Below are 22,313 nucleotides of genomic sequence, written 5' to 3'. Positions count from 1 at the left end.
CATGGAGTCCCAACCACTGTGCCACCAGGGAAGTCCCAAGGACTAGTTTAGGTAACATACATAATACACTCCATAAGTCCAGCCTGGTGGGGACACATAAAGTCTGTCACACATGCTTTGCTGATACAGGACTGTTTGACATCCATTCCAGTGAGAGAACCACCACCAATTTGTATATTAAATATTAGCGAGGCTACATTCTTATTTTTAGATTAAAAATATAAATAAATACATAAATAAAAGTTCTAGTATTTTCTCGCTGTACCTCCAACAGATCATCTTGCATATCCCAATTTGGAGACCAGTAGTCTAACTGGATTCTCCCACCCCAGGGGCCCACCTCCCTGAAAGCCAACCTTCCTCTCTCAGGAAGAGAACCCAACAGTTAGCCAGGCCCCCAAAAACCAGATGGATAGACCCCTACACCTGGAAGAAATTCTGACAGAGCAGAACTCTCCAGTTCAGACTTCTACTTTGACGTCTGCAATGGCTAACCTCCCATGCTCCCTTGTGTCTGGTTGGGGGGCATGCAGGCTGAAGGCTGTGCTGAGGACTGTGGTAAGGTAGGGCAGGTCCCCTAGAGTTTGGGGGACTCCCTTGGGCTCACAAGTCCAAGCTCCGACTGTGTTCTGTGGGGCACAAACTAGGTCAGTGGGGGACCGCGGCCAGGTTCCTGACCCGAGCATGGGGAAACAGCGGCCCCTGCTGGCTGGGACACACAGTGCCTCAGAACCCTGGCATCCCTCCTGCTGTAACATTTGCTGAACCCTGGCTTTGGTGTTCAAGTACTGTGGTGTGATCAATTGCACAGACACAGGTAAGAAAGACCTGGCTTCCTATCTGGGCTCATCTGATGGTCCCAGGCAAATTAACTTCTCTGAGTTTTAGAGTTGCTGCTAGGATTAAATGAGATGCTGAGTGAAAAGCAGTGAACAGTGCCAAGCACATAGGAAGAACTGCACTGTGATGTCATGATGATTGATGTTAGTGCCTCTAGACATCTAAAAACACCTGGAAAATATCTCTGGGGGCAGCCCTGGAGGGAGAGTGGGAAACTGTGAGCAGGAACTCTTGTGTTTCTGTGCTAAGAGACACAAATGAGCAGTGAATGTGTCCTGGACACTGGTGGTAAGCATCAGCCTGTGTGTGTGTGTGTGTGTGTGTGTGTGTGTGTGTGTGTGTGTGTGTGTACAAGCACAGCCGCGGCAGAAAGGCAGAGAGCTCTGCAAGATGCTCAGGGCACCTCCCAGAAGGGAGCAGTGCTGACAAAGGGGAAGCCAGTGTCACCTCTTCCTCTAATCACACTGCAGAGCTCAACTCTGAGAGAGGATGGGGGTTATTGATTCACACAACAATTACTTATTGATCACCTACTATGTGCTGGGCAGGGTTAACAAGACGGAACAAATGCCTGTCACAAGGCACTTTCAGATAGAGTTCAGGGCTGAACAAGAGGGATGTCGGGAGGTCAGTCTAGACTGGTGGTCTGGAGACTAGCGATTGTATTCCCTGAAGCCACCAGAACAGAATCTCAGGAAGTGCACAAAACCAGGCCCAGGCGGAGTAAGGACTTCTCTGCTCGGGTGTCCTGCCAGAGGTGCGTCACCACCCAGCTCTTTGGAAAGTCCTGGGCCCCGCACAGTTCAGGTGAAGCCAGGGAAAAGTCTGAGGTACAGTCTCTCAATCACCCCTACCCCATCTCTGGGGTTTCGTTCAATAAAATTTGGTTCTGTTCAAAACTAGCAACTTCTGAGAGTTCCCCTCACCACCTGCAGAAGGGTTTGCTGGTGGAGAAAGAAGGAGGGGCTGGTGTCCCAGAAGAGATCTGCCAAGTCCTTGGTGGGCCCTTCTGGGACTCTTGGTCCTTCCACAATTCATTGAATAAAATTATATCAAAATACATGGACCACTTGTTGCTGCGCTCCCCATCCTGCCTCTAAATTACAAACCTCTAACATTCCAACAGCCTTGAGAGGTGCCCTGAGTTCACGGTGCTTAGGACTTATATTACTTCTTAACACCTGCTCTGTGCTGGGCAGGGGTGGGGAAGGAAGGCACTGAGGTCAGGGAAGGGCTCCTGCCCAGTTTAAAGCTCCCCGTTCCTCGTGACTTGGTCTCTCTCTCTCTCACACCTGTCTCACCCCATTTGCCCAGCTGGAGACATTGAGGGCCTACCTTTGGCCCACTTCTGCCTCCACCAAGTATGACTCACCACATACCCATCTGCCCTTAACACACTATTCTTAGATAAATGCAAACTTGTTGGTGCTAATTAGAAAAATGACACTGCTACAGTGTTACAATTCTCCTGTAAAGGTCCAGTACAGCTGTCCATCTTGCGGGGGGATGGTGCTGGGAACCACCCACCACCGAGAACACCCTTTCTGTGGAGACATCCCCAACTCAGACAACTGACCCCTGAAGCTCCAGTCCCGGGATCACTGCGGATCTGTTTCCCCTTTCTGGGCCCCAGCCCTTTCCTACCTCTCATCTTCCCCTGACGCCCTGATCCTGTCTTTCTTGGTTCTGTCCTCAGACCTCAAGAAGGAGAGAAACAAAGGAGGGAGCCAATCCATGGAAAACGGCTCTTCAAAATTCAGAAGTCTTTTGCAATTCCTTTTGGAGGGCTTAGAAGGCTTTAGTTAAAGACGCATGTAAAACTAAAGCCAAAAAAGATTTTTTAAGGTAATTGTTAATTCCAGGGGGAAAAATAAAGGAAACATAACCATAGTGAGCACTTTAACTCAGCCATGAGCTACACTCACTTATTTATCTCCAAAAGTAGCTAATACTTTAACAAAAAGTTGGGGCACAGCTGTTGCAGCAGGATGGAGAGAATGGCAGTGGGGACACGGAAGTGGTATTAGTACTAAACCTTCACTTTCCATAACAGGAAATCAAGATAATGTCTTGATTGAGAAATACAAAGAACTGAGAAATGCAGAGGTACATACCAGAAAAATACTGCTAAAAAGTTTAGGAAGGGGTATCAGGAATAAGAAATTGCGGGACAGTGCTATCTATAAACTGGATAAGCCATATTTTATTTATACATTTTTTAAAAAGCAAGCTGAATGTTAGGGAGATAATGTTGAAAAACATTTTCTTTAAGACAGAGTGAAGAGACAAACAGCTGGAAAATATAAGATAAAAATAAAATAACCCAAGGACAAACGTAGATGTCTGAATGCAGGAGAAAAGGCAGAGAATGTAGAAGAAAGGAGACAATTGGAGAAGTAACCAAAAGACTTTTTCCTGAGGCAAAGAAAGACTCAGGTCATCCAAGAAAAGATCCACTGAGGCCAAGAACATAAATGGGGAGTCAGGAAAAAGAAATTCAGAGGGCCAGTAAACATAGGAAATGATACTAAGCCATACATTCAGCCAAAGAAACACACATGAAAGCACCAATATTTTCACCTGTCCAGATTGGCAGTACTTAGAAAGCTTGATAATACCTACTATTAATAAGTTTCTAGAGAATGAGACACTGATAACCTGTTATTGAGAATGAAATGTGCAAACTTTTGCAGGGCAAATTGGCAAAAAATGATCAAAAAATAAAATGTCCTTACTCGTTATTCCAGCAATGTCACTACTAGGAATTTATCCCTTGCATATAGTCATTAAAGTATGTCAAGATACCTATAGTCATTCAGAGGTGTTTACTGTAGTATTGTTTGCACAGCCATAAAACTTGAAATTATCTAAACGTCCATCAACAAGGGACTGCTTATGTTACTGAGTCCAAGCTTGTACTGCTTGCCACACGACATGCCAATAAATAAATGAGGTGCTGGGGGCAAGGAATAGTGGCTTTTTTTGGAAAGCCAGCAGACTGAGAAGATGGTGGACTAGTGTCCCAAAGAACCACCTTACCCAAGTTAGGACTCAGGCTTCTTTTATACTGAAAGGGGAGGAGGTGTGGTTGGTTGGTGAAAACTTCTTGGTGCCAGAATCCTTTGTTCTTGCAGCTGTCCTCCTAAGTCAGGTCATGATGCTCCTGTAAACCTCCAACAAGACAACTGTTACTCTCTGTTCCGCTATTTTTTTTCATCTCTCTGTGAATGGAAAAGTGTTATACCTTTAAAGGTCAGAGCCTTGACTTTAAAGCTATGCTGTATACTTCAGGCTATAGGCAACCTTCTTAGTTTGTAGCAAAAGCAATAGAATACAAAGGTCAAAGTAAAAGAAACAGATCCATTCGGAATCAGATTTGTTCTTCCCTATTACACTTAGATCCCTGAGGGAGTGGAGTGAGGGAAGGCTGACTGTGTGGTTAAGTGTGTGTGGTGTGTACTTTCCAAAAAGTGAATACTATTTGCCAGTAGAAACATTTTTTCCTGGATAGATGGATACCCAATGAACCAAGGAAAAAGGGGAGAGGGACTGCAGGTGAGGCCTGAGGAGAGCTGTACCTTCCATTTTTAAACAGTACAGAACTGTTTCACTTTTTCCATGATATTGTTTTGTTTTATGCTTTAAAAAATTAACTGGAGTTATCTCTGTGTTGCTATTATTGCCATCCTTGTTTTCCTCATAATACATTTTGGTATTAAACCAAATAAATGTTTTGTTTTGGTTTTGTGTTTTTTTAAGGGTCCCACTGAGGGTCAATGAGGATTAATAAAGAAATAATCACGTTTAAATGCACTTGGGTAAAATTTCAGAAATTAAAGCATAAAGAGAAAAATCATATAAGCTTCAAAGAAAAAACAGGTTACCTATGAAGAAATGAGATTCAGCCTGACATCAGATTTTGCATCAGATTTTGAAGGAAAATTAATTTGAATCTGGAATTCTATAGCCAGCCAAAGTACCACCCAAAGTGAAGACAAAATACAGACATTTTCTGAAATCCAGGGAGTCAGAAAATTTAACATTCAAGCATGGTCTATGAAGAAATCACTCAAGAAGATGTCCCACTGAAACCAAATAATTCAAAAAACAGTAAGTGAGATTTAAAACAATAGAAGCTGAATGTTCAAAGAAATATAAACACAGAAAAAAAATGAACTGATACTAGTTTGGACTTGGATACCTGGAACATTCTCCTTTGCCCTACAGAGATTTAGTAATTGAAGGCTATTTTTTTCTTAAGTGCTCCAGTCATACAACTTGATTCTGTAGCAAATAATATTTACACAATTGTAACATCAGAATTACATGTTACAATAGTGTTATTTACGTGGGGTTTGATATCTTAGACTCAATCTGTAGACAAAACATGTAATGAAATGAGCAGAACAGAAACCTTGACAAAATAAAGGGGAAAATTTACTTTGCTGAAAGCCAGAAAGCTAAATTCTCTAAATTCCTTTAGCTGCAATTAGTATATCAAAGCCAGGCCTGGTTGTTTAGAGTATAGGGTTCTATTAATCACAAAATTGGTGGAAAAGCCCAGGCCAGATGCAAAGGAAGTGGCTCCAGGGCTGTACTGGAGGCATCCTAACAGTTCCTTAGAGCTGATTGTCTTCATCTCTTCCCAACTCTCACTGACATCATGACATTAGCTTGAAATTAGCCATAGTGGGAATATTTACACCACAGATATAGCAAACTTTATACATGAGGGCTTTTTTTCTTCCCAGAGAGCGTGTTGTTAAATATTTACCAGCATACCCATGGGAAAGCCTGATCTGTCTGGCTTGAAGTATTGTAAGAATAAAAAGGAAGATGAAGATGGTGAAAGCAGGTGGTGAAGGCCGCAGGGTTAGATGGGTCATGGGGGAACTAGTGGCATTCTTAGTGAAGTCTTCTAAGGTATGAGTCAGCAAACTTTTCCTTAAAGGTTCAAATAAATAGAAGTATCTCAAAATTTTTCAACCCTGCTGTTATAGCTCAAAAGCAGCCATAGACAATATCTAAATGAATGAGCATGGCTGTGTTCCCATAAAACTTTTATTTACAATTAAGTGGCCAGCCCCTGGGCCATGTAGTTTGCCAAGCCCTGGTCTGAGATAATCCCCCTGGGAGGCCACTTCAGATATGGCCCAGAAAATAGCTCAGCACTCACAGCTGGAGGTAGCTGGGTAGCTGGATATTTGAGCTAGAGGTCCCACCTCTGGCTCCCCATGGCCTCCAAGTAGCTTGCAGGGGATCCAGAAGTTCCTATGTCCCAGGGAAAGGGACAGAAAGGTGTCTGCCTGGTCTTTCCTCTCTGCCATTCCTAGGCACAGCTCTCATCCACATGGCCCAAGGTGGCTGCTGAAGCTCCGCCATCACACCCCTCACATCCAGCAGGCAGGAGGAGGAGAGCAGAAGGGGGCAGCCCTCCCTACCCTCAGCTCCGTGGACATGTGACCTGTGCAATCACTTGGGGCCCAACTCAGTTTAATGGTGGACTGTCACCATCTTGAAATCTTAGTAATGTTATCTTTGAACTTCTGTTTTGTAAAAGAAGTCTGATGGGACAACAGAGCATGCCCACGAGCAGAGGAAATCCATGCAATGTGCCTGTGTGTCATCGCTCCTTGCAGCCCTCACTCTCACGCAACATAGGTAAGGCCTGGCATGCAGCTTCCATGACATTGCTTACCTTGTACTCCGATCAAAGGGCCTCCATGCAGGCATTAATTTAATGCTCTGGATTCCTGTTTTGAATTTGTAATTAACTCTGTCTTTGAACTTGTGCTTTGTGAGTGAAGTCCAGTAGGACAATGGCTGATGTGTAGTACGTGTGCCTTCCATTTCCACGTGTGCCAGGAGCACAGAATTTCAGTGGACTCACCACGTGTGGGCTTTTATCAAGATTCAAAGTGAGTACAGGTAAGCATGTTATAATCCATGACTAAGTGGGAGCCCACAGCCCTGAGAGGCCACGCTTTCCATTGGAATCAGAACTTGCTTCAAATACAGAAAGAAGGTAGCGGCATTTTAGGAAACACAAACAACCAAGGAACCCACCGTATCCTTTCTTACTTGTGTTACTTTCCTGTATTCACTTACTTCCCTGTCAATCACTCACTTTGAAAATGATGACAGATAAATGATAGGGTAACCCAGAGTTCCTGTGATGTTCAGTCCTTTAATCATCAGTAAGGTGAAGGTAGACAATGTTGGTACCATGTGAGCATACCAAGATGTAAAATTAAAATGTTGGTTTTATGCAACATTTCTACTGTTTGGTATGAGTAAAATACAAATGCATGCATGATCTATGAAATATAAATTGCATAATTTCTGTGATTTTTACATATGAGTTAAATGCTCTTAAGTTTTTTATTTTTTATTTAAAACTGGCATTGTACAATTTAAAGATGAATGGTAAAATTCATAGTAAGAGTATAAAATTTTAATTTTTCTTTACTTAAAAATGACATTAAATAGCAAATAAAAAACACCATGACAAATCAAGAGAGAGACTGCAGAAGAAAGGAGAAACTTAATATTTTAGTACCTGTAGTAGTACTTTTTTTTTTTCTGCTTTTTGAACAAGGGGGCACTGGGTCCTGCAAATTATGTAGCTGGCCATGGCAGCACGTTAGCCCAGGATGTCATATGGGCCCAGTCTCAATTCTCATGTCAACAGCTAGGAGCTGATGCCCCTTTCCTCAAAGAGAGTAGCAGAGGTCCAGTGGACCTGGTGTGTTGAGGGCCCCCTAAACTTCAGTGGATACAGTAAGCGTCCTTATTTACCCAGATACCCAGAGAGCATCTTGAGGAGAGGAAGCGTGAGGCACAGAGCTCAGGACAGTGAGTTTTCCAAGAAACTATGGAAACCAGCCACACGAGGGAGTTCAACTCCAAATAGACTGACTACTCAGACCAAAGGGAGACCATTCCACATGGAGAGCCGGGTGTAGTGTTAGAGGCAAGCCCAGGCTTCCCCCTGCACTGTAGGGTGGAACTGCTAAGTAAGACCCTCATCTTCTTTGCAGGTCGGAATGGCGTGTGTACTTTTGCAAGCCAGCTACCCTGGATCCAAGGCACTTTCTGTCTGAAATACCCTCCTGCTTGCTCCTCTTCCCTCAGCCCACCCCTAGTCCTGTAACCCCAGGTCACCTGGCTAACTTCTCACCTTTCTGCACTCAGCTCAGGTATCTCCCCCAGGAAGCCTTCCTTAACACCCCGCCCTCACTGTCCCCTCTGGGCACTCATCGCAACCTGGCCACCGAGTGTCAGAGGAGCAGTTTGAGTGGCAGCAGGCATGGCACTTGCCTTGGGGCCTTCCTGATGCTCACTTGCCCTCTTTGAGCCTGTTTCTCCATGTGGAAAATGGGGTAATCATACCAGACCCACCGACCTTACAGAATTTTTTTTTAATTTAATTTGTGAATAGGTTCTAGGTATACCTAGTACACAATTCAAAAGGTATATAAGGGCACATAGTGGAAAGTCACTCTCCTTCCTGCTTCTCTCCTCCAGACTCCCAGTTGTCTTCTCCAAAGACAATCCCTGTCACCAGTTTCTTTAGCTTCCTTCCACAGATATTCCATGTGTTTTAGAGCAAATATATTGTCCATCACCACCTGTGCAGCATTCCAGGGGAGAAGAATCCACAACCTGCATCTAACTATGAGGAAGCATCAGACAAATGAGGAATATTCTGTTTTTTAAAGTGGCAGTTACAAAGCATCAAAATCACAAAACACAAAGAAAGACTGTGGACGTGTTCCAGAATTAAGGAGAATCGTAGATTAGATAAAAGTACTGTATCCATATTAAATTTACCAAAATTGATAAGTTTACTGCGGTTATGTAAGAGAATCCCTTTTTTAGGACATAAACACTGACATATTTAGGGGTAAAGGGGCCATGATGTCCAACTTACCCTCATATGTTTCAGGAAGAAAAACGTGTGTGTGCGTGTGTGTGTGTGTGTACATAAAAAGGGGAGGGAGGACACACACGATAAAGGAAATGGCGTAAATGTTAACAATAGGTGAATCTGGGTAAAGTGTTGATGAATATTTTTGTAGTACTTTTATTTTTGCAACTTATGTCTAAGTTTGTGGTTATTTCTCCTAAACAGTTGATGTTCATATTCATGGGTTCAAGTATTTGCAAATTCATCTACTCACTAACCTTTATTTGGAGCCCCAAATCAACACTCCAGGCACTTGCACAGCCATTCACAGGCATGTGCAAAGCAGGGACAAATCTGAGTCATCCAACATGCACGTTCCAAGCTGAGGTCAAACAAGGCGGCCCCCTCCCTCCCTGCTTCAGCTCTCAGCCTGTAAACAAGTGTCCTCTTTGCAGTCTATTTAGTGCCATGTTTTTTGAATTTTCATGCTTTTTGTTAATAATTGTGCTGCTTAAAATTGCCTCCAATCATAGTGTTGAAGTGCTGTCTAGGGTTCCTAAGCGCACAAGAAGACTTCGATGTGCCTTACGGAGAAGATACATGTGCTAGATGAGTTTCATTCAGGTAGGAGTTCCAGTGCTGTTGGCTATGAGCTCAGTGTTAATGAATCAGCAATACATATTAAATAAAATGTCTTTAAACAGAAACAGTAAAGTTATGTATGTGTTGGTCTGTTGATGAAAATATTGTGACCGGAGCTTGCAGGAACCTAACCCTGTATTTCCCCTGGGAACAATAGTTCAATATCTGCTAATTCAGTGTTTGTGGCAACTTTATAGAACATAACTACCATGAATAACAAGAATCAACTGTTTCTATATATGTGTTTCCTACACAAATGAGAGAATACAATATGCACTGTTCTGTACCATTTGCAAATATTTACCAACATTCATAGAAATCATGCTATTAGTTTGCATTCATTCTTTATTCATCTTTTTTTTTTTTTTCAATCAGGTGAACAAAACATGTGCTATGGAGATCCGTCAGCCTCTTTTCTCAGCCACCCCAGTGCTTGCTCAATGGGCCCATGTAACCAAGTGGCATGGTAGCTGGGTTTTGTGGGCACATTGGGTTTTTTTTTTTTTCATTCTTCTGAACAGGTACCTGGGATTCCCCATATGGGTGTTTCCTAATTGATCTAACTAGTCCTCTAGTGACAGACATTTGGGTTTTATCTTTTCAAAATGTTGCAGTCCTGCTTAAAGTACTTCCATGCCATACTTCCGTGGCATCTCCTGGCTCTTGGGATAAAAATTAAAGTCCTTAACCATGACCTGACAGACACTCTCACACGGCACCCTGTCATCTGCAAGTCTCCCCTCCAGCCTTCTTTCACCCCCGGTATCATCCACACTCCCTCCTGCCACATAGCATGTGCATGAGCTTTCCTCATGGGACACCAACCCCATCCCTCGCCCTTGGCCTGATTAACTATCCTCTTCCTTCAAACCTCTACCTGCTCAACCAATGTATCACCGTTGGGGCCTGGCATAGAACCTGGCATATAGAAGCTGTTCAATACACTCGTGTTGAACAACTGAAGAAATGAGGCAGGAGGCAGGCAAGGAGTGAGTGAAGGCAGCTGGTAAGAATTATGTTTATGTGGCTCTCTTTTGACCAAACACTTGGTCGTAAACGCTTAGTGGAATGAAAACTGTACAGCTGTCTTATCTCCTGTCAGACTCTCAGCTCATTAGCACCGGAGTGATTTCTGTTGAACTAGACACATGATGATGCTGGGAAGTCAGGAAGCCCCGCAGAGTGACCCTGAGGAGGTCGCCATACCTTTCTGTGCCAGTTCCTCGCCGTGAGAGGGGGTGATAATGTCTGGATCTGGCTTGCTGTGAGTAACACCCCTTAGGACACATCACAGGGGCTCTCTTCCCCCCCTCCAGCTCCTACCACCTGTAAAGCATTGCCCCTGTCCTCTAAGAATATCCTCAGCATGGTGGCTCCGAACAAAAGATCTGAATACAATGATCCAGTGACAAGTCAACATTCCCCCAACCAGGAGATGCCTGCTGGCGCCAAGCTAAGGGGAAGGAACCAGAAAGGAGGTATCATAGACAAAGTGTCTTCCTGCCTCTCCAGGAGCGTATCACATGCCCCCGAGCAGGGAGAGACAGAGTTCTTTCGAGGCTGTCACCAGGCCTTTGGCTCCTTTCCACTTTCGAGCGACTAATTCTATTCTCATGGCTTCTCTAAAACTATACGAAACTTGTGGTAAAACCCACATCCTCCCCCTATGCCAAAAGGCCCCCAGCCATATCCTCCCAATGACCACCACCCCTTTTCCTCTATTTTTGTTGCAAAATGAATCAAAGTAGCTCACAAAAAAAGGTCTGAGAGAGAGAAAGAGAGAGAGAGCATACACAGGGGATGTCATATACCCAGAATCCAACCAGCTACTTTTCCCCCCTGACCAACCACCTCCCCAGTCTGAACCATCCTTATCTCTCACCTGGTTTCTTGCAACACCCCTAGCTGATCTTCCTGCTTTTACCTCCGTGCCCTAAAGCTTTCTCCATGTACAGGGTTGCCAGATAAAATTTAGGACACTGAGTTAAATTTGCATTTCAGATAAACAAAAAATAATTTTTTAGTATAAATATGTCACAAATATTATCTGGGATACACTTCTACTAAGAAAAATATTCATTAATCTGAAATGCAAATTTAACTGGACATCATGAAGCTTTATTTGCTAAATCTGGCAACCCTAACCATGTAGCAACCAGAGTCAGCCTTTTAAAATGTAAATTAGCTCATATTATCCCTCTCCTCAAAATTCACCAAGCGTTTCCCATCTCTGAGCAAAGTCTTTACCATGATCTGCCTTCCCCAGTACTTCTTGCATCTCATCCCCTACCACTCCCTTCCTTGGCCACCCAGCCCAGCCACCCTGGCTTCCTTGTTGTGCCTCGCACTTCTCCCAGGTAGCTGCATTGCTAGCTCCTTCTCCTTCTTTAGGGCTTTGCTTTCTCAGTGATGTCTACTCTGACCATCCTTTAAACAAACACTGGAGCCACCCTACCTTCTGTCATCTCCCTGCCTTCTCTCCATCGCATGGAGATGTGTCAGCTCCTAACACACCACAGTACACATATATGTTGGCTGGCTCTCTCTCTCCCCACTAAAAAGCATAGTTCATGAGAGCAGGTACTACAGTTTGTTCAAGCTGAGTATCCAGCCCCAGAACCTTGCTTGGCACATAGCAGGCACTCAATAAATACTTGTTGAACCAATGATGGAACCCAAGGAAAAGAAGCACAGCCAGGAAAGTCCAAAAACAAGGGGGTTTTGCTGTGTTTTCCTTTCTTGGTGGGATTGCTCTAATCTTTCTCCATTTACTTATCTTGCTCAAGGCCCCCTTTGGCACATTTCCGTGCCTCACCAGGACTTCTCGGGGGCACCATCACAAGACTTGGGTAACCTGATTGGCTCAGCTCACCTCCCTTCCTTTCTCTCTCTCTTTTTCTTTCTCTATCCCTTTCCCCCTCCTTCCCTCTTTCCCAATCTTTTTTTGCCACTTATGTTTTTAATATTTTTTAATGAATGAGTAATATTTCTAAAAATTGACTTTATTTTCTTTATGTCTAGCGTGAAAAAGAGTGATCTGGGGGCTGACAGCCAAAAGCAAATGCCACTAAACATCTTCCTTGTGCCCTTCCCCAGTCTCAGGTTCCCTGCAGAGAATCACTGGTTCTCTGGTCTGTATTAGCTAGTAGAGGACAGCCTTCAGTCTGGTAACAAACAGACTCAAAATCTCAGTCATATAAGACAGAAATTTACTCCTCACATATGATACATGTCCAAAGTGAATTGGCAGGTACTTGGCAATACCAAGTACTTGGTACTTGGCAGTACCAAGTCTCAGGAAGCCAGACTGATGGAGGCTCTTTTGAATTGTAGCTGGGTCATCTGGTCACCCTGTCCAGAGCAGGGAAATAGAGATGGAGGGACCCACTCTGGTTCTTAAATGTGTCAGCCCAGAAGTGAGGGCCAGCACATCCACTCACAGCCTTTTGTCCAGAATTGGTCACATGGCTCCACATAATAGCAGGGGTCTAGGAAATGTGGGTGAGCCTAGAGATATTTGGTAAGAAGTAGATATCTCTTCCTAGGCACCCTCTTGGGGAAGAGGAGGAGAGGCAAAGTGGGCGAGAAGCCTGTTCGGACACAGATGTTCTTCTACTCGCTCACTTCCCTCCCAGAGCTCAGGGAACTCAGATGAGCCCTGGCCAGTCAAGAGGAAGAGATCAAATGTGAGCCAGCTCTAAGCACTTGAACCAGGCCAGATGGCAGTGAGAAAATACGATGATTTTCTGGGTAATGCAGGCTCCATTTCCTGATTCCATATCTGCTATGGAAAATAGTAACATTAACTTTCATTTTTCCAGGACTGACACTTTTCAAATAGCTTTCCCTTCCATGTGGGCTTCACGAAAAGGTAGAACTTAATACCTTTTTACCGAAGAGAAATCAGAGGCTCAGAAAGGTTAAGAGCATCGTCTAACGTCAGGCGCTCATAGAGGCATAATTGGGACTTGAGCAGCTCTGTTTGCCTCTAGCTGGTCCAGGGCTCATCATCACACCATACTTGTCCTTTGAAGGACTGGCCATTGGGGAGGGAAGAACACACCTGGTCCCATAGAGGTCTCTTCAGCCACACCACATACATGGGAAACCATCACTGCTGCCTCCCTGTTATTCATAAACAGGTTAAGATTCAAAAATTAGGTAAATTTTAGCTCTGTTCAGGAAACAGAAAGCATGTTATCATGTGGATGGTGGGGAACAAAAGTGTAATGGACTTTCAAAGCAGAAAGATGAGGAAACTTTCCAAAAACCACACTCTTTCCCTGTATCCCAGAGAGCTAAGTTGTAGAGCTGAACAGGCTGGTTACAAGGAAGGCTGCCCTGGGTTTGAATCCTGGCTCTGCCACTAACCTGCTCCATAAACTTGAACAAGTGACAACCTTCCTGAATCACTATCTCCACAGTTGTACAATGATGGTTAGAGCATCCCCCTTATAGACTCTTGTGTGGACACAATGTAAAGTGAACCTATATGGTTCTCAGCACACAGCTGTCATTTGATAAAAGGTGTCTGTTCAGAACTGTTGAATGGGTTGACAGGAAGCCTGTGGGATCCTCAGGCTCAGAGAGAAGAACAGAAGGAGCTGGAGGGCGGGGGCTTCCCAGTTCCTCTTCCTTTTGCCCTCTCTTCCTCCTTCTCTCACACTATTTTATTTTTAGTTATAAAGAAAATAGAGAATAATTTTTTAAAGTTTAGGAGTAAAGAAGAAAAAAAATGCAAAGAAACACTCACAACCTCATGATGGTAACCCAAACGTCTTGCCTTGTTCATACTTAAGAGTAAGTTTGCATTCTCGAAATACTGTGTTTTGAGACTTTTTCTATGTTGCCCCTTAGGTTTAGAATAGCTTGTGCTCCAGTATCAACCTCCAAATCTCAGAGGCTTAAAATAATAAAGGCTTATTCCTTATTTCCCCAATGTCCTCTGTGGACCCGAGTGACTCTCGTGCAGTGATCTTCCATGGGATGACTTAGAGATGGAAGCTGCTTAAACCGTATGGCCCCTCCATTTGAACACATGGTCCTCTTCTTGACTGTAATGAAGAACTGTGTGTGGCATCTTAGATGCTCTAGCCCAGCAGAACAAGTATCACTTCCTAGCCACGGACCTGTATCTTAAGGCAAGGCAGCGTGTGAGGAGGCCTGGACAATGCAGTCTTCCATGTGTCCAGGAAGGAAACTGAGAGTACCTGTGAGCCATCTTTTCAACTTCGTGTTTGCATGACTTTTCATTAATTGCACATTCCATCATTTATAGTTAGACATTTAGATTGTTTGCAATTTTTCAATATTATAAATATAATCAGAGCTCCCCAGTTTCACTATGTTTATAGGTGGGACCACACTGGCATTAAGACTGCCATCTTGCAGATGTAGGCCACCACCCACTCAGGAAGAGCCTCAGCTCTCATCCCCACTCATCCAGATCAGCCCTGTTTCCCAGAGTCCACAGGTGAGTGAAGACCACTCAAGTTCTTCTACTCATTCAGAAATATACATTGAGTGTGTGCTGGAGGTGAGGCACTGTGCCTGACACACCTGGGGATACAGCAGAAAATCAGACAGATGCAGTCCCCACCCTCACATACCCCATTCATGCTCTTGTCCTCTGCCCACACCACCTGTGCTGCCAGGAACCTTTTGGAGCACTGCTGAGAACTCTGCGCCTTGACAGGAGTAGGAGAATGCTTCTCACTCTGTTCCGTATGGCACTTGACCATGTAGGCCCTGAAACTATACTGTTTGGACGTTAGGGTCTCACATAGTCCTTTGTTCATTCTTTTCCTTCTGTTTCTCCCACAAAGCATCAAAACCAGTGAGGCAGCCAATTCTACAGTGGCAGAGACTCAAACCCTCTTGTCCCCCACGGTCCTCATCTTTATCATCCCTAGGAACCTCTTACTCATTCTTCAACCAAAATCCCAAAGCTGCCATGTACATCAACTGATGAAAACACACTTCTGGAAAGGGGTGTCCCCTAATGCCACCCACCAGGACCACTGTAGACTCACGCTCAGGTCATCCAGAAGCTGCTGAGAAGCCAATAACACTCAGTGGACTTCACCAAGAAGAGCTTCTTTCTTCGTTAGATTATTTCCCTAGGATAAATTCCCAGATGTGGGATAGCTGGGTCAAAGTATTAAAATATTTTTTGTGGCTCTTGATTCAAGTTGACAAATTGTTTTCTGAGATTTGTGTGGTGATAAGCACTATCTACGATAATACCAGTTTCTTGCACTGTCACCAGGATTAGGAATTATCATTGTTATAAATATTGTCACTGTGGTGGTAAAAAGCCATACTTTTCCCTTGTTTTAATTTGTATTTCTGTGAATACCACAGAATACCACAGATTTTAACTTTTTGCCATCTTGACTTATAGCAGTGTTTATACTTGTGTGATTTGTCACTGCAGGTGTTGATTTACTTATTCAAGCCTTAATTTCTTAAACCAATTTTTATGAGTTCTTTGTATAAAAAAGATGTTAGTCTTCTAGCTGTGGTAATTATATCTTAGAGCCTCACCCCACTTCCCCTGTTCTGGTCTCTTGGCTTTTTTTTTTTTTAATTATTAGCACCTTTAATTATTATTTATTTATTATTTATGGCTGTGTTGGGTCTTCGTTTCTGTGCGAGGGCTTTCTCTAGTTGCGGCAAGCGGGGGCCACTCTTCATCGCAGTGCGCGGGCCTCTCACTGTCGCGGCCTCTCTTGTTGCGGAGCACAGGCTCCAGACGCCCAGGCTCATCAGTTGTGGCTCACGGGCCTAGTTGCTCTGCGGCATGTGGGATCTTCCCAGACCAGGGCTCGAACCCGTGTCCCCTGCACTGGCAGGCAGATTCTCAACCACTGCGCCACCAGGGAAGCCCTCTTTGCTTTTTTATTTTGGTTATTTTATTTTCATTGCTTTCACTGTAGTGCAGAAGTTTTAAATTTTAATTTATTCAAATTTGTCAGTCTTTTCCATTCTGGTTTCTTCTTTTTTCTTTTTTGTTTTCACTTCAAAGCTTACAAAAGTTAAAATTGATGACTAATAAGAACTTGCAGTATAAAAAAAACAAACAAACAAAAAAAACAACTAATACTAAACTTTCTTTGGGTTATTTGTATGGAAATATGTTAATATAAATGTTTCAGACATTACATGAAATTTCTAAAAATCGTATATGTTCTGGTATAATGTTATAAGTCATAATTCTAGTTATTACTTTAAAATGTATATCTCAGAAATAACTAAATTTCCTTGTCAATTGCATTATTATGAACTTTCATCGAATCTTTAACCGTGGTCATTTTTAAGTCTTTTGTCATTTACAGACAGTTCTGGGTGTACTCTGATGCTTTTGCAAAAATGTTCCTATAAAAGGGTTTCATCTTCAAGGAATTCATGGAGAAGACTCTGACAAGTACAGGTTTCTGGTAACTGACTATATGGCTGAACTGAATGAATAAGCATTTTCAGAACTCTAATGGAAAACTGATGAACTCATAAAAGTGCTAACAAAAGATCAAGATGAAAAAAAAATTAATTACATGGGACTGAGTGAACTGATGAGGATGATTATAATTTTTGTGACTTTCTGTTTGAATAAAAAAAAAAAAATCCCACAAGGACTCAGAGGCAAAAAATATACAAATCAATTTTCACAGCAAAGTAAAGGAGCTGTTACAGTGGAGGATTACTGGACTGAATGTCAATATTATGACATAGTATGAGTGTGTTTCATGTTCAGTAGTTGCAATCATTGTTGCTTTTGTTGTGATTATCCACTCACAATGCTTGGTGTCAGTTTTTTTATCTCTTGTAAAAATAAGATACAGTGTGTGGGTGTGTGAGTTGTGAAAAAAAAAAAACTTACAAAAGTATTTCCTATCCAGAAACTTGATAATTATGTGATTTTATTTTCTTCTAGTTTGTCTTCTATGATTTGGTTTTTTAATATTTAAACCTTTTTTTCCCCCCTGGGCGTGCACCTGAAGACTCAATTGTTTTAACATGGATTGTGTCTTAATTTTTTTCTTTAATGTTTATTCAATTTATTTAAACTTAAAAATAAACAGTTCCCTCATTTCTCCTACCCCTCCACACCCCTACCCCTTGCATCTTGCAACCACCAATCTGTTCTATGGGCTTGGTTTCTGTTTTCTTTTGTTTTAGATTCCACATATAAGAGAGATCATATGTATATTTGTTTTTCTCTGACATTGCCCTTAGGATAATACCCTCAGGGCCATTCCTGTTGCTGCATATGGCAAAATTTCATTCTTTTTATGGCTGAATAATATTCCATTATATATATAATATATTCCATTATATATATCTATATATAATATATAAATATATTCCACAGCTTCTTTATCCATTCACTTAGGTTGTTTCCATATCTTGACTATTGTAAATAAAGCTGCAATGAACTTGGGGTGCATATATATTTTTGAATTATTGTTTTTATTTTCTTCTCCATTTATTTTTAACTAGCCTTAGAGGGGATAAAAGCCTTCTCTGAAAGATAAGGAAACTTATTTGGGGTGTTTAATTCTAAACCCAAGCCATCAGGCATTAGATTCTCATTGGTTTGAAGGATTAGAGATAACTCTGTCCCAAGTCTTAAGCAAACTGAACTATAAAAATATCAATTCTTCCAATCCATAAGTATGGAATGTCTTTCCATTTATTTGTGTTTTCTTCAACTTCTTTCATTAATGTCTTGTAGTTTTCAACATACGGGTCTCTCAGCTCCTTGGTTAAATTTATTGACAGGTATTTTATTCTTTTCAATGCAGTTTTAAATGGTATTGTTTTCTTAATTTCGCTTTCTGATAGTTTGTTGTTAGTGTTAAGAAACATGACAAATTTTTGTGCATTGATTTTGTACCCTGCAACATTATTGAATTTGTTTATTATTCCTAAAAGTTTTTTGATAGAGTAGGGTTTTCTATATATAATATAATGTAATCTGCAAATAGGGAGTTTTAATTCTTCCTTTCCAATTTGGATGACTTTTATTTCTTTTTCTTGCCTAATTGTTCTGTCTAGGACTGCCAACACTGTCTTGAATAAAAGTGGCAAGAGTGGACATCCTTTTCTTGTTCTTGACCTTTGAGGAAAAATTCTCAATTTTTACTGTTGAGTATGATATTAGCGGTGAGCTTGTCCTATAGAGCCTTTATTATGGCTCCTGGAGGGAAGCTTTACACATGTCTGGTGTCTGGTTTATGCAGCTGATGCCCAGAGGGCACCCCTTGATCACCTGACTCTGGTGGCTGGAGGAGCTTGTGTTTCTGGGTTCCATGTGAATGTGGGAATTGGAGGAACCATCCTTAACAAACTACCATGCCCAGGGCACAGCACAGACAGTGGACTGAGGCACACCAACCATTTTTTCTGTGAAGGAGGCCACTTTGCTTGTCCTGGAGCTTCAAACTGAGGAGCCGGCTCCAGGTTTGGCTCACATTTAGTGGCCTATGGAGCTGCTCTCAAGGAAGATAGGCTGTGGACGCTATCTTGGCATTCTCCCTCTGCCTTGCTCCAGCTTTCTGGTGTCTCCCAGATACCAGAGCTTATACACTTATCTGGAGCCCACACGGTGGACATCTCTGGATCACTTGGCTCTGGTAGCCAGTGGGGCTTACCCTTGCAGCCCCTCAGAACTATATATATTTGCATAAAAGCTGCTGTCTGAGGGTTAGCTCCCAGTCAGATTCAATCTAGGTGCTGAGATTCTCCACTCTGGGACAGTGGCAGGTCTTGACACATCTTCAACTACTGGGAGCTACTAAAAATATAATAGGCTGCCTGGATAAGCACAGAGGTTTAAGAGAAAACCAGGAGCTGAGGTAGGGTTATAACAAGGTATAACCTTGTAATAACAAGGTTCATCTTCTACACAAGGCCACTCCTTCAAGACTGGAAGAAGTGGTTGTTTCATCTACTGTACAGAAACCAACAGAGAGTCGAGCAAAATGAAGAAACAGAGGAATGTGTTCCAAATGAAAGAACAAGATAAACCTCAGAAAAAATCTTAATGAAATAGAGATCAGTAATTTACCTGATAAAAAGTTCAAAGTAATGGTCATAAAGATGCTCACTGAACTGGGGAGAAGAATGGATGAGCACAGTGAGAACTTCAACAAAGAGATGAAAAAATATAAGAAAGTACCAAACAGAAGTCAGAGAGCTGAAGAATGCAATAACTGAACTGAAAAATACACTAGAGGGTTCAACAGCAGACTAGATGAAGCAGAAGAAAAGATCAGTCAACTCAGGGACAAGGCAATGGAACTTACCCAATCAGAGGAGAGAAAGAAAAAAGAATGAAAAAATGTGAAGATGGCTTAAGGAATTTATGGAACAACATCAAACAGACTAACATTTACTTTATAGGGCTCCCAGAAGGAGAAGAGAGAAAGGGGCAGAAATCTTATCTGAAAATGTAATGGCTGGGACTTCTCTGGTGGTCCAGTGGTAAAGAGTCCACCTTACAATTCAGGGGACGTAGGTTCGATCCCTGGTCAGGGAACTAAGATCCCACATGCTGAGGGGCAACAAAGCCCATGCACCACAACTACTGAGCTCGCGCGCCTCAACTTGAGAGCCTGCATGTCACAAACTACAGAGCCCACGTGCTCTGGAACCCATGTGCCACAACTAGAGAAGAGAAAATCCACACGCCACAACTAGAGAGAAGCCTGTGCGCCACTACGAAAGATCCTGCATGCCTCAAAGAAGATCCTGCGTGCTGCAACTAAGACCCTTCACAGCCAAAAATAAATTAAATAAATAAATAATAAATAAATCTTAAAAAAAAAAAGAAAATGTAGCGGCTGAAAACTTCCCTAACTTGGGGAAGGAAGCAGACATTCAGATCCAGGAAGCCCTAAGAGTTCCATAAAAGCTGCTACCAAAGAGACCCACACCAAGACACATAACTAAAATGTCAAAAGTTAAAGACAAGGAGTGAATCTTAAAAGAAGCAAAAGAAAAACAACTAGCTCTATACAAGGGAACCCGCATAAGACTATCAGCAGATTTTTCAGCACAAATTTTGCAGGCCAAAAACACGATATATTCAAAGTGCTGAAAGAAGAAAACTTCTAACCAAGAATACTTTACCCACCAAAGTTTTCATTCAGAATTGAAGGAGAGATAAAGAGTTTTCCAGACAAGCAAAAGTTAAAGGAGTTCATCACCACTAAACCCGCCTTATAAGAAAAGTCTCAAATAAACAACTAAACTTTACACCATAAGGAAACAGAAAAAGAAGAACAAATGAAGCCCAAAGTTAGTAAAAGGAAGAAAATAAAGATTAGAGCAGATATAATTGAAACAGAGACTAAAAAGATAACGGAGAAAATATCAGTGAAATTAATAGCTGGTTTTTTGAAAAGATAAACAAAATTGACAAATCTTTAACAAGATTCACCAAGAAAAAAAAGAGAGAGGATTCAAATAAATAAAATCGGAAATGAAAGATGAGCAGTTACAACTGATACCGCAGAAATACAAAGGATCGTAAGGAACTACAATGAACAATTATATGCTGACAAATTGAATAACCTAGAAGAAATGGATAAATTCCTAAGCACATACAACCTATCAAGACTGAATCATGAGGAAATAGAAAATTTGAACAGATGAATTACTAGCAAGGAGTTGAATCAGTAATCAAAAACCTCCCAACAAACATAAGTCTGGACCATATGACTTCACTAGTGAATTCTACCAAACATTCCAAGAAGAATTAACACCAATCCTTCTCAAACTCTCCCCTCAAATAGAATGTCTTCCAAACACATTTTACGAGGCCAGCATTACCCATTATCGAAACCAGACAAAGATGCAACAAAAAAAGAAAATTACAGATCAATATCCCTGATGAACATAGATGCAAAAATCATCAACAAACTAATAGCAAATCAATTTCAACAACCCATTAGAAGTATCATACACCATGATCAAGTGGGATTTATTCCAGAGATGCAAGGATGATTCAACATCCACAAATCAATCATGTGATACACCACATTAACAGAATGAAGAATAAAAGTTATATGATAATCTCAATAGAGGCAGAAAAAGCATTTGACAGTGTTCAACATCCATTTTTGATAAAATGAACAAAGTGATTATTGAGAAAATATTTAAATCTTTCATCCAAATGAAACTTACTTTAGAGCTATACCATTGTTTTTTCCAACAAGCAGGAGTTGTAAGTCTTTCTACTATCCCTTAAGCCAAATAAATAAATAAATAAATAAATAAATAAATAAATAAGAAGTTGACCAAAAGTATCTCGGGCAATGTGAGGCCTGGGGATGGGCCTGGGAATAGGAGTTTTCTTTAGCCTCTCCTTCCATTCTCTTGCGTTTCTGATGAATGAACAAGGGTTGGGAATGGCCCATCTGTTCAACGCCTTTTCTATCAGAGGCCCTTCAGAAGAATAGAATAAACTCCAATTGTTAAAATCCTTCTTTATTTTTTTATTTTTTTTCTTTGTTTTTTTTTTGAGTGTAACATCTTGGTGGAGGGAATGGAGGGTTAGGGTAGATGCTTTTATTTTAGGACTTGTGTGACTTTTTTTCTCAAGTTGTCTATATCAGGTAATGGTTTGGGGGTTTGTGTCACAGACCAATACTGTGATTTATGTCATCAGGTATGTCCAGGTCTCTGTATTGAGAAGGCTGTTCAGTTGCAGCCCCCAGCAAAATCTTTTAAAGTGGAGATGGGGTACAGATGAGCCCAAGAAATGTGTGTCGGGGCAAGGAGTTCATTACAAAGAACGAAAATTAACTTTGATTTTTTTGTTTTAATTGAAGGTGGAGAAATGGCTTACTGCTAATATAATAGAGAATGCTAATATATCTCTCTAGTCACCAATACAAATTTTATTGTAAAAGTAGTT

General features: G+C 41.8%; 2 long non-coding RNA genes across 2 annotated transcripts in view; one reads left to right on the top strand and one right to left on the bottom strand.

The window, feature by feature from the left end:
• The window catches only part of LOC309660337, a 122,738-nt gene that overhangs the window by 87,432 nt on the left and 12,993 nt on the right, over window positions 1-22,313 (bottom strand). The gene's annotated exons all lie outside the window — the stretch shown is intronic.
• On the top strand, window positions 12,679-17,181 carry LOC309660338. Its single transcript, XR_014263352.1, has 3 exons — window positions 12,679-13,552; window positions 13,690-15,955; window positions 16,278-17,181. It is a non-coding gene; the product is annotated as an uncharacterized lncRNA (long non-coding RNA).

Source organism: Balaenoptera physalus (assembly GCF_965194825.1).
Source record: "Balaenoptera physalus genome assembly, chromosome: 4".
Classification (NCBI taxonomy): domain Eukaryota; kingdom Metazoa; phylum Chordata; class Mammalia; order Artiodactyla; family Balaenopteridae; genus Balaenoptera; species Balaenoptera physalus.
Note: the sequence above shows the minus strand (reverse complement) of the source record. Positions and strands in the feature narration are given on the sequence as shown.